Below are 14,852 nucleotides of genomic sequence, written 5' to 3' on the forward strand. Positions count from 1 at the left end.
TTCCAAAATCTTGTATCCCTCTACAGGCTGGCAGACATACTTGTCGTACTACAGACAGAGCAACAGCAGAGTCAAGAGCTGTTGTTATTGATGAAATGGCTGAATTTCGTGCAAGAGATTCGCTTGATGGAAAGGATTTTCATGAACGCTTTATTAACATGCTTCTTGGCCATCCTGTAGGAGGTGTTGTTGGATTTGAGAAGGCAAGAGGGCTCTACACTTTCTGTAGTATACGTAGAGATGGTCCAATCTGTGATTTTTCTATGTTTTTTAATATATTATCTTCCTCAGGTTCTCTGGCTTTATCATTTGAATGCTACAAGGGCGTTAGAAAAATAAAGAATTATCCAGACTTTATTTCTAGTGACAAGCAAGTGAAGTGTTGGAGTGGGCTTGATGCATTGATTAAGTATGTCATTTCCAATGATGAAGATGTTCCACAGGTGAAATTTCTACAACGTAATGTTCACATTCTTAATGCCTCTAAAAATAAACGCATTTACTCCACAGAGGACCTTTTTACTGCTTTTAGTTGGTATTCATTGTCTCGTTCTCTTTATTCACAGCTTAGGAATTATTTACAATTACCATCCATTTCTACTTTACAGAAAATTACTGCTGTCACCAAAAATATGAGTGATGCAGCTTTATTTACCTCTATTTTCAGGAGCATCAGTGAGCGCAGCCGGGGATGTATATTGATTGTGGATGAAATTTACATCAAAGCCTCTTTGTCGTATCGTGGTGGTGAAGTCTTTGGTTATGTTCATGATTATCCTGACAGAGCAGCTACAACAATGCTTGGTATTATGGTGAAATGTTTTTTGGTTCAAAATCTTTCCTTGCCAGACTTGTTCCGTGTCATTCATTAACTTCTGAATTTCAATTTCAACAGGTTGCTGAAGTCATTACAACTGTGGAGGAATGTGGAGGAAATGTTGTCGCCATTGTATGTGATAATAATAGAGTAAATCAGTCTTTTTTTCAGAAATTTGACAGAGATGATGAGCAAAAGCCTTGGATTGCTAAATCCCCAGTCTCAACTAATCACAAACCTCTTTTTTTTTATTTATGATCCAGTTCACCTGTTAAAGAACATACGTAATAATTGGATTTCAGAAAGAACTGGTACCATTGCTTTTTCACCTTTAGATAGTCCTGACCCCACAGACAAGTAGATGGTTAAATGGTCTGATTTGATCGCACTATATGATCATGAAACATCTGAATTTTCATTGCGCATGTCTAAATTAAATAATGTTTGTCTTAGGCCTTCTAACATCGAAAAGCAGAAAGTTTCTCTTGTTCTTGATGTCTTGTCTTAGGCCTTCTAACATCGAAAAGCAGAAAGTTTCTCTTGTTCTTGATGTCTTTTCAGAAAAAAACAAGTGCAGCCCTCAAGTCTTCATCAGCTTCGACACAGTCATGGAAAGATACGGCTATATTCATTGATAATGTGATTTGTTTATGGAAAGTTTTCAATACAAAAGATCCTCTCCGACAGACTCGACTTCGAGATCCTGATATGGCAGTAATCAGGGATGAGGAGCATCACCAGCTGGATATTCTGAACTCATGGGCAGATATGGCATTACATCTTACTCCACTTTCTGATCCTCGTATGCATTCTCTTACAGCAGATACAGCCAAGGCTCTCTTCTGGACCTGCAAGTGCTTTATTGATTTGGCACATTTTCTCTTGTCTTCAGATAACAGTCTCCATCATGATTATGTTGCTCTTGGTTTTTTTCAACAGGAAGATATTGAAAGCCATTTTGGTCACTTACGCAGATCAGCAGGGTGTAACTAATACATTTCAGTAGAGAATGCCTCACATACCAATACCATTGATCGTGCCAAGCTCATGCTGGAGAGCATGACAACAGATGTTGATTACAGTGGAGCACCGCATGCATGTGACCTTCCATTTTCTGACAATGATGTTTTGCTTTTAGATTCACTTCCAGACTTTCCTAGTAAACTGTCAACTGATGAGACAATGCCTCTTTTTTATATTGCAGGTTATATTGCATCAAAACACCCGGATCTCCAAGGTAACATGTCATCGTTTCCCACTGAGACTACTTCTTTTACCACAACGCTTTCTCGTGGTGGTTTGAGCTGTCCTTCAGAAGGACTTTTTCAATTTGTTCTCTTGTGTTTTGGATTTTTCAGACAGACAGTGGAGCTATCATGTAGGCGTAGATATCTCAATTTATTCAAAGAATTTCCTCGTTTTTTCAGATTGGACTGTTCCATACCAGACGCTGCAATTTCAAGACTCGTTAATATTTTGCTAAAGAATAATTGCAGGGAAAATGTGGAGGAAAGAAATGTTGAGCGGAGTGCAAGGAAAATAAGAAAGCTGACATAAACATAAGACATCATTATCAAGCATCCTTTCTCCTCCCCCCCCCCCCCCCCCCCATGCCCCAATGTTAAATTTTTATGTCCATGAATGTGAATATTAATTCTCGAATTTCAGAGACACTCTCAAATAGTTTTCTTCTTACATCCTCAGAATTGCCAATATTACTTACAGGGCCATGTATGCATTTCTATGTATTTATTTAAAAAAAACCAAAAACAACCTTAATGCGGCCACATTTTGATTGTGACGGTCACAAGCCCGTTAAACGCAGAGTGAGGTACAAATTGTATCATGAAATGGAATCATCTGGATTATTCTTCCAATGGATTAAGATTATGGTGTATTTCTTATTTGGATAAATATTTCTGAGGATTAATTTGTGGTTGTGATATTCATGACATGTAAGTAGACACCCTTAGATTTGGATATTTTTCACTTTCTTTTTCTTACTTGACTACTTGTAAAGTTGTATTCCAACAATGTGAATAATAGCATTTCTATCCCTCACTACTATTACTCTTAAGTTAATAGACTTAGATTAAAAAAAAGTACATGTCAATGCTAATGGAGATTATGAACTAACAACTAATAACAATGAAATATGAAATAGATAGTCTTCTTAGTAATAAGTAGTAATCATGTCATGATAATCATCCTTATTATTATTATTATTATTATTATTATTATTATTATTATTATTATTATTATTATTATTATTATTATTATTATTATTATTATTATTATTATTATCTTATTATCATCATCATAAAAATAATAATAATAATAATAATAATAATAATAGTAATAATAATAATAATAATAATAATAATAGTAATAATAATAATAATAATAATAATAATAATAATAATAATAATAATAATAATAATAATAATAGATCTTTATTGTCCATACATATGGCAATGTGTCATAGAACTAGAAATATTCAGATTTTATGGGGTTCCTTCTTGATATTTCGTACTGTTTACAAAATAATAACTATCAATTTGAATTGCCCTTAATTAACCCATCTGTGATTTAAGCAATTATAATCAAGGTTAGCTATCATCAGAGTAATATGTATTTAAACTAGAATCATGAAAAATATAATTTCTCAATAAAAATAGTTGTAGAGAGGCACTTTTAAAAAGCGTTTTAAACGTTTCGTAATTCGTACAGATTCATTGAGGGCCAGTTTTTAGGCCCCCAACAGAATCGAGTCTCTTCCGGGCGATGTGACCTGACCTACTGTCTATTCACCTAGCAATAGGTTGATAAACAAAAAAGCCTTTGACTTTTTAAGAAATGTTGTTTATTTTCCAATATGGCGTCGTTTCCATGGCAACGGGCACCTTTTATCGAAAAAAAATTTGATGCAATCATCCTTCCCAAACATATACATTATAACTGTGCATAGAAGTTTAGGATATTTCATCAGATAAAAAAAATGACCCTTTAGTGTCGCTCCACCCCCCCCCCCCCCCCCCCCCCCCTTAATCTCTCTCGAGTTCATATGCATGGAGAATAAACAAATTTGTAGTAGTAGTAGTAGTAGTAGTAGTAGTAGTAGTAGTAGTAGTAGTAGTAGGAGTAGTAGTAGTAGTAGTAGTAGTAATAGTAGTAGTAGTAGTAGTAGTAGTAGTAGTAGTAGTAGTAGTAAATTGGTAGTAGCAGAGGTTGTAGTTGTAATAGTTGTAGTGTCATAGTAATAGTACTAGTAGTAGTCGTAGTAGCAAAATTGAGTCTTTGGAAAAGAGTCTTTACTAACATTCTCTCGCTGTACTCGGGTGTAAAATCAGTACCTGGTCGTTAACAGCATTGTCTCTGTCGAGGAAAAATTGTAATATCTCTTTACAGGCGTCATGTTCCGTCCTACTTTTGTCTTGCTGTTGGCCAGGAACCCTTTGTAAAGTGCTTTCAGCACGTTTAGTGGATATTGCTCTATATAAACGCTCAATGTTTTGTTTTTGTTTTCTTTTTGTTAGTTTCTTTGTTGCTGTTTGTGTGTGTGTGTGGGGGGGGGGGGGTGTTTTTGTTTGTTTGTTTGTTGTAAAATCAAAATAACGGACATCTGTGTGTGGCAGGTAGAGTTAGGGGTTTAAAGGTTGGTAAGCTATCAGGATAGCATCCGGTCGATGTGTCATAGGGATGACGTGATAATAATCGGGTGGTCGTCACGATCGAGCATACATCACCTACCTACTTATTTCACTGACAAAATCTCTCCATATTCTCGACGACCGGCAAAGTTGTGTGTTTTTTAATGATGATGGGGAGAACAAATTAAATGGTCGGGGTACTATTTTTTTAAAACAGTCAATCATTATTTCGTACATTAACTGCGGCTACGTAGTCTAGTAGTGTGACACTCGCTTTCGGATCGGAAGATCCTGGGTTCGAGCCTCGCTTGGCGCATAGTTGAGTCCTTGGAAAAGGCTATTTACTCACATTCTCTCACCGTATATAGGTGTAAAATGAGTACCTGGCCATTAACAGCGTTCTCTTTGTCCGAAAAAAAAATTTATAATATCGCCCTACATGGTAAGTGTTGCTGTTGGCAAGGGTCCCTTGTAAAGCATTTTGAGGACGTTTAGCGGATATTGAATACTGCTGCGCAGTCTCTATGGACGCTTGCGTGAATGTGTGCGTCACTTTGTGTTTGTCAGTCTGTTTATATTATCCGGTTAGTAATTTGCCTCCATAAATCTATGTTAAGTGCAATTGTTCTTAGCTTTAGGATGTCACCATGTGTGTTAAGGTGCTGAGGCAGTTGGATGTTTCCTTGTGTTGTTTAGTGGATATTGCTCTATATAAAAGCTCTTTTTTCTTTATTACTAAAGCATCCGAATCAGAACTAGAAGATAATGGGTTTTAATCACATCTGCAACGTGCATTAGAGATAGATAATTTAGCAGCCATGATCTTTATTAATGCTCAAAATGATTATAATATTTTATATGCTTCCTTGAGCCCATTGTCACTACAACCCCATAAAATGTGAAACAAACTTTTGAGGTCGTAATTATAATGCACACTTAATCTTTTTAATCCACGAAAACCCACTAACGTCTATAGCATTTGCATAACGTACTTCGATTGTTGTAAAGAGGATTGTCATGGTCTAATGAGCACCCATTTGACTATCTATGACATTTTGGATTCATGAATGAGGCAAATAAGAATTTAATATTTGATCGAAATAGAGATAGGTGGTGTACCTAAATAAATTCGATTCTTTATATGTGTCCCCTCCAAAGTGTCATGGTCTAATGGGCGCTCAAGAGCGAAGTCGACTACATTAATAAAAGCAAAGAATTTGCTAGTGTCGTCAAGACATAAGTTATTCAGAGAAGCTTTTATAATATGTGGCTACGTGACAGAAGGTAGAAAGAAAAGTATTCACTAGTTTGAAATGAATTGAAAGAGAAGGCTATTAAAGGAGTGATAATCTTATATTAGAAGGTTTTCTAAGCTTACCGAAATAAAACTGGAGTGAGATGAACTCCGTTCTTACTAAAATAAAACTTTAATAAAATAAATGTGAATCATCGGTATGTGCCAAGGTTAGCGCAATACTTCTCCGTCTCCTTTGAAATAAAAACAAGATGATCAAAGCTCTGAACTAACATCAGAAGTTTGATCACCTTGAAACAAAAGAAAAAGAGGGCGCGCTTATCTCTGAATTTGACATCAGAGGTTTGACTAGCGGGCCATCGATATGCGTTGTCCACCAAGGAAAAGAAGAATTATAAAACGTAACGCTATCTATTATTATTTGATTATTTGAAACAACCCAAAATTATTTGTTAAGCGATGCCGCTGAATGCCAATTTGTTATGATTATTTTCTCCGCGGGAAAGAAATCAACACACCATTACTGTAATAATTTAAAAGTTTGAGTCACATTGCAAACGATTCAAACATCAAAGGAATTCGGTATTGTGAGTAAACTGGTCTATTATCTCAAAATTCGTAACGTCACTTAAAATAATAAGACCGCATGCAAAAGAATCACGGCACCACATTTCGTAACTTTGGCGGAATTTGTGATACTCCGTGCACACGGGACTGGGAACGGACAATAGTAGTCGGGTATAGGGAAATGGTGATGTCCTATTCTTTTTTTTTTCCTAATGACTACCGATTTTTAGTCGGTTCGATTCTGTGTGGCGGACACGGGGCCTAATTCCAGAGAATGTAGATATTAAATATGTTATCGCAGTTGAGTAATGAGAATACGGTTTTTATGCCATCAGTTATAGAGGGAACGAAATCGAGGTCATTCAGCTCTTTTTTTATTGCTTTCAGATAGGTATTTTAATGATTAGTTCTCAATAAATTATGTCAATCAGACTATAAGCGTTTATGGTTACACATAGTTTTGTGTGTTAGTACGGATGTTATGAGTGTTTTACCTAAACGCATAGCATCAATAAAGAGTGAAATATAAAATCGTTATGAAATAGGTAGACAGATTTGTGCTGTTGTTTTTGTTTTTAAATTCCATGCCACAAGTTTTAAACTAAGAACAATTTTTGGGGGAATATGAAGTTTTCGACATCTCTAACTTGTCGGCATTGTTGATGTTCATTACCAAGTCAAAACAGAGGCGAAACAATTCCAACACCCAACTATCGCCAGAATCTGGTAGGTGGAAATGTAGGTCTCGTGGATAGTACTTTGCGGTGTTACATTTGTGTTGAGAATATTGGCTATAAAGCTTTAATGCTAGCCAACTAACTTCGCGGCGTTTGTGTATGTGTGTGTGGAACCCGTGACCTCAAGAATTCAGGGAGAGAAGGCTCTAATAAGACTACGGTGGGAAGCGATCTATTTGGGATCGTGGATAGCTCATACGAAGAGTCACGCTCTCCCCGGCAAGGTGGAGTTGTCGTACCAGCAAGGTCGCGGGTTCGAGCCCTCGGCGCCACCGCGAATTTGTTATTCTCTATTGTCTTCTAGCACTTTCCTACTCAATTCATTTCTTGTTGTTATCAACATAAGTGCCTGCTCCACTCAATTTACTTATACATATGTATTTTAAAAATACAATTTTTCTCTACCTAAAGCAGCTCTTCACTATATCCGTGTCCTACTGTATTGATGCGCTGCGTTTGCATGACACGCACTTTATGGTAGTTTTGCAGTCTCACCCCCCCCCCCCCCCGCAAGCATAAGTGAAGGCTGAGTTGTTATTATCCAAAAGAGTCACATCAATTATTCGACCAATTCCTTATACTTATATTTAATAAATATCACGTTTTGTCCGGCAAATTCATAATCCTCTTCCAAAACAAAATTAAACAAACAAAAAAAGACGTCATCAGGTTACTTTGCTAATCTGTGATTTTTAACAATTTTGTAACATAGAGTATAAAGGACGAAAATGAGATAGAGGCTAGTAAAAAAGTTATAGATTTACAATTAAAAGCACACAAGAAAAGTAAGACATGAAATGGAAAAAAATAGGGAACTGGGAAAGATGGTGAAGATTCCAAGAGCATACTATCATTGTAGTTTCATGATTCATGTCACCTCAAAGTGTCATCCTAGCACAAACACAGGTCCCTACTAAGAGTAAGAGGAATACACTCGATTCTTATGTTTAAACAATAAAAAAAAATTGCAGTACATAACAGAGAGATGATTAACAAGAAAATAAAATATCATCTCCCAAAACTCTAACTATACATTCGACTGTTTCCCTCCCAGCTAAGGAATCCGGCCAGGGTCAGGACAAAAGTAATATCATTCCAAGACAAAGACAGAAAGCAATTGGCAAACAGATGTGTGGAGATAGAAGACACAGTAAGTACCCCCCCCCCCCCCCCCTGCCCACTATGGGAGGTCAAAAACCCCATCCAGAGAGAGAGAGAGAGAGAGAGAGAGAGAGAGAGAGAGAGTGAGAGAGTGAGAGAGAGAGAGAGAGAGAGAGAGAGAGAGAGAGAGAGAGAGAGAGAGAGAGAGAGAGAGACTATAAAGGATTTTTAAAAAATGTAATCTAGGCTATTTGGGTTGTTTCCCTTGATATATGACTATAACAAGACTCGGTTATAACTTGGAATCATTTCTTTTCTTCTTTGTTGACTGGTACATCAGTTAATACTGAGGTTCCACTGTACACTGTGAGTGGTCAGGGATCTCAGTACAAGTGATGGCATTTAAAGGGAACAACCCAAATGGCCGACACGATATTTTTGTTTCCTTTGTAGTATCCCTTGACACGAGAACTTTCCTTCTTTAAATCTTTGGGGGTTTTTTTTTACATTTTTAATAACTGAATTAGATTGAGAACCAGTTAGTTTCAGGATATGCTATTTGGGCTATGTGCGGCTCAGTGGTCTTGTGGTATGACACTCGCTTTCGAATCGGAAGGTCCTGGGTTCGGGCCTCGCTCGGCGCATAGTTGAATCCTTGGAAAAGGCTCTTTACTCATTCTCTCACCATAATCAGGTGTAAAATGAGAACCTGGTCGTTAACAGCGTTGTCTCTGTCGGAAAAATTGCAATTTCGCCGAACAGGCGTCATGTCTCGTTCTATATGTTACGTGTTGCTGTTGGTCAGGGACCCCTTGTAAAGCGCTTTGAGCACGTTTAGTGGATACTGCTCTATATAAAAGCTCAATTTTTTTTTTATTATTCAAAATTTAATTTGGAAAAATTGAGTGGGTTTCTGCACCTATGTAATAACCTTTTAGGCTCTTAAAAGACAGAAAGCAAGATTGGAAAAGGAGTAATTATAGGGCTATAAAAGAAACTGTAACAGTTACAGTGACCTCACCACTCCCCATGGGAGGTCAAAAGACGTCACTAAAATTAATATTATGTCGGGTTGAAGCGGATGTCAAAAATTAACTATGTGATGTGTCCTCTCAAAACGGTGTTGTTTGTTTTGTTTATAAGGTTTTTAAGGCGCTTGCATCACACTTATTGTTTGTTTGTTTTTTTAAAGGTTTTACGGCGCTTGCAACACTTTAAGGTCATATCAGCGCCAGTAAAAAGGAAGAAAAGGGAAATTAAAAAGTTATAGAATTACAAATTAAGTACCAAAGAAAGGGTAAGAAAAGGGGGAATTGGTACAAATTAGAAACAGATGTAGATTCCAAGAGCACACTATCAAAGTACTCAGATTGAGATCAGCTAAAAGTCTTATCCAGACACAAGCACATGTCTCCACTAAGAGGAACACACTAAAATGTTTATAAATCATAAATAATACGTAAACAAAATATAATACAGTGCAAAACAGAGAGATGATTTACAAGAACAAAAATATCATCCCAGAAAACTAACTATACATTTGACTGTTTCCCTCTCAGCCAGGGTCAGGACAAAACCAAGTAATCTCATTCCAAGACAAAGGCATATATCAACTCGGAAAACAGACACAAGGGGATAGAAGACACAGCGTGACCTCCTGCCCACTGTGGAAGGTCAAAATCCCCACCCAGACATCACATTTAGGCAGTGGCGTGGGGCCATTGGATCGAATGGTGCCAGGCACCACACCAATCTTTTAAAAAATGATTAACAGCATAATTTAATTAAAAATAAAACTGAGAGATTTTAACTCCACTGTCTTTCGTCAACTCGCCAACAACATGCTGCCTTTTTAGTCTCCACTCTATTCAAGATTCCGATTCACGCACTGCGCCGACTCGTGTGTTGGTGACATCACTGCGCGAATTAGTGACTGAATCAACACCGTGGTGCAAAGCAATCCGAGCTTCAGTTAATGCTCTATCCTTTAGTATCGCTACAGCTGATTGAGCGAGAAACTGGGTCGAATTATACTATCTTCAAATAGCGGAAAACCCCTCGACTTGTGCCAGGATCTGAGAGCTCCACCGTTGGACTGGGGGGATGCGCCAAATTAGGGTAACTTCGGCCATCCAAAATATTACATTAACTGTCAAAAACACGGATCATTGTCAAGTTTATTTGTAAGCAGCAAAGAAAAACAACATAAAACTTTAAAATATGACATATCAAAATCCCCCCCCCCCCCCCCCCCCCCCCCCCACTTCTTTTTCACGATTATTGAATAAAGTAATTCTTTGCAACGAAGCATTGTGGACGAATTTACCAACATTTTTCTTGCTTGTAGTGCCGAGTTGATGGTTACGTGTGTATGAGTGTTTATTTGTGTGTGTGTGTGTGTGTAGGTGTGTGTTTGTGTGTGTGTGTTTGTGTGTGTGTGTGTGTGTTTGTGTCAGTCAGAGAAAGAAAGCGAAGATTGTCAACAGTTATACTTTGGTGTGTTTTTAGATTTTTTAAGTACTTAAGTGGAGTGATTTTTTCTTTGTGATGCTGTAAGATCTGAATCTACCTTTTATTTGTGCAATCATTAATCGTATTCCACTGATTTCCATTATTTGAGATATACTTTGAAGTCTTGTTTTGTTAAACAATGAATTGCAATGAATCAAGTTGACTCTTTACTTCACCGACCGTTTGGGAGATTGACACGAGATGACAAATTAGAAATAAAAAGACTAGTTCCTCACCAACCAACTGATTTTGAATTAACACAGGTGTGGAAATCTCGAAAACGCTCTTTTTCAGTGACATGGTATGACTCACAGTTAGTTTAGATAAAAAAACGTTTCTTTTGTTTTTATTGTCTACTTTTTACAGATACAACAAACACTGACAAATCATGGACATCTATAGGCTATAGTGACTTTAACCACTTCCATCGTATTTCTTGACCTCCTGAACGTTGTGTGCTATTTCTTGCGAAATTCATTGAAACAGGAGCGGTTAAATTCGTTAATGATTCTGTCAATTCACAAAGCTGAAATAGATGCCATTCCAGATTTCAATAAACACATTATAAAAAGATTTGCAGAGATGAAACATCGCCGTGCAGATTTTCTTTACAAGTACTAAAAGTAAGTAATTTCTGTCATAGGTTTTTTTTTCTTTTGATTTACATTTATCACATATTGTTTGCATTATCTACCAAATCCAATCCTTAAATGGTGGACAAAGAATAATTACAAAGACCTTTTCAGACGGGACTTGTATCTCAGTGTTGTGGCTTGTTGTTTTCATGAATTATTTGTTTTTGTGAGTTTTGTCCACTCGTAGAAACCATCGACCCTCCCCCACCCTTCCAAAAAAGAGTGTTTAACATGTGCTCTCTCCTCTTAACCGTGTTCACTGTTTTAGAATATTTTTTTTTTTCTTCTTCTAATCATGGCACCACCATATGCCGTCAATACGCCACGCCGCTGCATTTAGGTCATATCAGCGCCAGGAATGAAATCTATGGCAAAATTATTAAAAAAGGAAGGAAAGAAAGAAAAATAAAAATAAAAAGATCAATAGGCACCTATAAAAGAGAGAGAAAAAAGGTAGACCCATTCCCTTCGCTTTGGACTATCTATTCATCCATCCATCACTGGTCATGAGTCTCTTTTGATATTTGGCGCCAGTCTTTCTATACTGACTTCATAAAAACAAAAGTGTTACCAAAATTAATGCAACTGAGCATAGTTGTCAAAATATGACATAAGCCATGGTGGTGGTTTTTCCGGGGATCCACCACAATCAGAGGAAAAATATTGATACGCAAAATCAGGGGAAACTTTCTAAGGAAATCCCCAGATCACGGAATTCCTCGGAATATTATAATCACTGACTAATTATAATAGCATATAAAAGTAACAGAGAGATGGTTTATAAGGAAAAAATATATCTCAAAAAGGGAATACACATTTAACTGTCTCCCTCCTGGCTAAGGATCCCCACCAGGTCCCGGATAAAAACATGAGCAATGTCAATTGAGAACAAAGACAGAGAGAACATGGAAAGGGAAAACGGATATGGGTGAAAGAAGACACTGTTCCTTTCCACCATGAGAGTTGAATCCTAGAACTCCGCATTCCAGCACACTGGTTTATTTGTTTTTAATGGTTTTACGGCGCTTGCAACGCAATAAGGTCATATCAGCGCCAGTAAAAATGAAGAAAATGGGATAGTAACAGTTCCAGAATTAAAATTAAAGCAGCCAAGTAAAGGGAAGACAAAGGGGCATTGGTTCAAATAGGAAACAGACGTAGATTCACCTAAAAGTATCATCCTGACACAAGAACAGGTCCCCACCAATAGGAATACACTCAAATGTTTACAAATCATATACAATATGTAAACAAACATAATACAGTGCATAACAGATTTACAAGACAACAAATATCATCTCCCAAAACTCTAACTATACATTTGACTGTTTCCCTCTCAGCTAGGTTATCCGGCCAGGGCCAGGACAAAATCAAGTAATCTCATTCCAAGACAAAGACAGAAAGCATGTTGGAAAATAGATACAGAGGGATAGAAGACACAGTAAGTGTCACCCTGCCCACTACGGAAGGTCAGGAACCCCTACCAGCCAGCAAGCTGTATTGTATGACTGAATTTTATCAATATGGTAAGTCAATTCCTCCTATGAGCATTGGATTTCGGCACGCTTGTATTCTAGCACACTTTTTGGCTTCTGAGAGAATGCTAGAATCCAGTGATTACTGTATTGCTTTGAGGCAGTGGGTCACATATACAATTGAGCTTTTTTTTTATATAGCGCAATATCTACTAAACATGCTCAAAGTGCTTTACAAGGGGTCCCTTGCCAACAGCAACACTTACATTTAGACGGGACATGACGACTGTTAGGCGATATTACATTTTTTTTTTAGGACAGAGACAATGTTGTTAACGGCCAGGAACTCATCTTGCACCTGAGTACAGTGAGAGAATGTGAGTAAAGAGCCTTTTCTAAGGACTCAACTATGGCCCAAGAAAGGCTCGAACCCTGGACTTTCAGATCCGTTTTTTGTTTTTTTTGTTTTTAAGGGTTTTACGGCGCTTGCAACACATTTAGGTTATATCAGCGCCAGTCAAAAGGAAGAAAATGGGATAGTAAAAAGTTTTAAAAATAAAGCACCCAAGAAAAAGTAAGACATAGGGGAACTGGGAACAAATAAGGATCAGATGTAGATTCCAAGAGCACACTATCAAAGTACTTAGTTTGAGACCACCTATAAGTCTCATCCGGACACAAGCACAAAATCCAACAATGAGGAATGCACTTAAATGCTACATTATAAATTCAAAATAACAAATATAATAATACATAACAGAGAGATGATTTACAAGGAAAAAAATATCATCTCCCAAAACAATAACCATGCATTGACTGTTTCCCTCCCAGCTAGGACTCCGGCCAGGGCCAGGACAAAACCAAGTAATCTCATTCCAAGACAAAGACAGAAAGCATGTTGGAAAACAGATATAAGGGGATAGAAGGCACAGTCTGTACCCCCCTGCCCACTATGGGAGGTCAGGAACCCCACCCAGGACTTTCAGATCAGAAAGTGAGTGCCATACCACAAGACAACATAGCCACACACAATATATATATATATATATATATATATAAATATATATATATATATATATATATATATATATATATATATATATATATATATATATATATATATATATATATATATAAAGTTAAAATGATCAGAAATACAAAATGTTGGGCTTATATAATAAAGTCTGAAATGATGTTTATTATCCTCAATAAAACAAATCAATTTACCCCAAGACTCATACTCATACATCTTGTTTTACTAATACGTAGATATGTAGTTTCCATTTTTCAGTGTCAACACCACTTTGACAATAAAACTGCTTTTGGAACTGTGGGTAACCGTATAATTGTGGAAACAAAAATTTTAAACACAAACAATTTTCAAAAATTCTTATGCAAGTAAGTATTCATTTTGAAAAATCAATAAACTGGGTCTTTTTATTTCTACTGATAGATAAGGAGATATTGGAATATTGGCAAAGTTTCTCATTTGTGAAAAAAAAAAATAGTGCAATGGATGGCTACCAGGCTTGCGACAGGACTATGCAACTATACCTCATGAGTGAGTGACACACTCAACGAGCAGATCAAAATTAAAGAGAACGAGATCACCAATGCAATGTACAAAATTAACAAATAATATGCCTGCCATTTCAAACCCTGACCTTTAAAGATCCACATGCTTTTCAAATAAGGCATCAAAATCAGCTTCATCCCTCTATCTTGTAACAGTTACAACAAATAAACAACAATGTGAAATTTAATGTAAGCTTCAATTTAATATACGAAAACATAAAATGGATGTTTCAGGTTTCCCCTTTATCAACAAAACAGGGTGAATGAAACACGACAGACGAATGAGATAATGTGGTAGTGGCGTTTTTAGGTTTCATCTTAACAACGCCACTACCACATTATCTCATTCGTCTGTGGTGTTTCATTCATCCTGTTTTGTTGAAAAAGGTGAAACCTGAAACGTCTGTTTTATCTGTTTTCGTATATTAAATTGAAGTTTACATTCAAGTTGTTTATTTCTTCGAGCTTCGAGCAGCACCATATACATTACAACAGTTACAAAAGAAGATTTTATTTTAAACCAAATACC

General features: G+C 36.8%; 1 long non-coding RNA gene across 1 annotated transcript; it reads left to right on the plus strand.

The window, feature by feature from the left end:
• Nucleotides 1–6,840: 6,840 nt before the first annotated feature.
• LOC144963760 (uncharacterized) lies at nt 6,841–12,829 on the plus strand. Its single transcript, XR_013643700.1, has 4 exons — nt 6,841–7,015; nt 8,081–8,176; nt 11,005–11,261; nt 12,614–12,829. It is a non-coding gene; the product is annotated as an uncharacterized LOC144963760 (long non-coding RNA).
• Nucleotides 12,830–14,852: the final 2,023 nt, after the last annotated feature.

Source organism: Berghia stephanieae, chromosome 2 (assembly GCF_034508935.2).
Source record: "Berghia stephanieae isolate SIO BIC M18660-M18661 chromosome 2, UCSD_Bste_1.3, whole genome shotgun sequence".
NCBI classification, from domain to species: domain Eukaryota; kingdom Metazoa; phylum Mollusca; class Gastropoda; order Nudibranchia; family Aeolidiidae; genus Berghia; species Berghia stephanieae.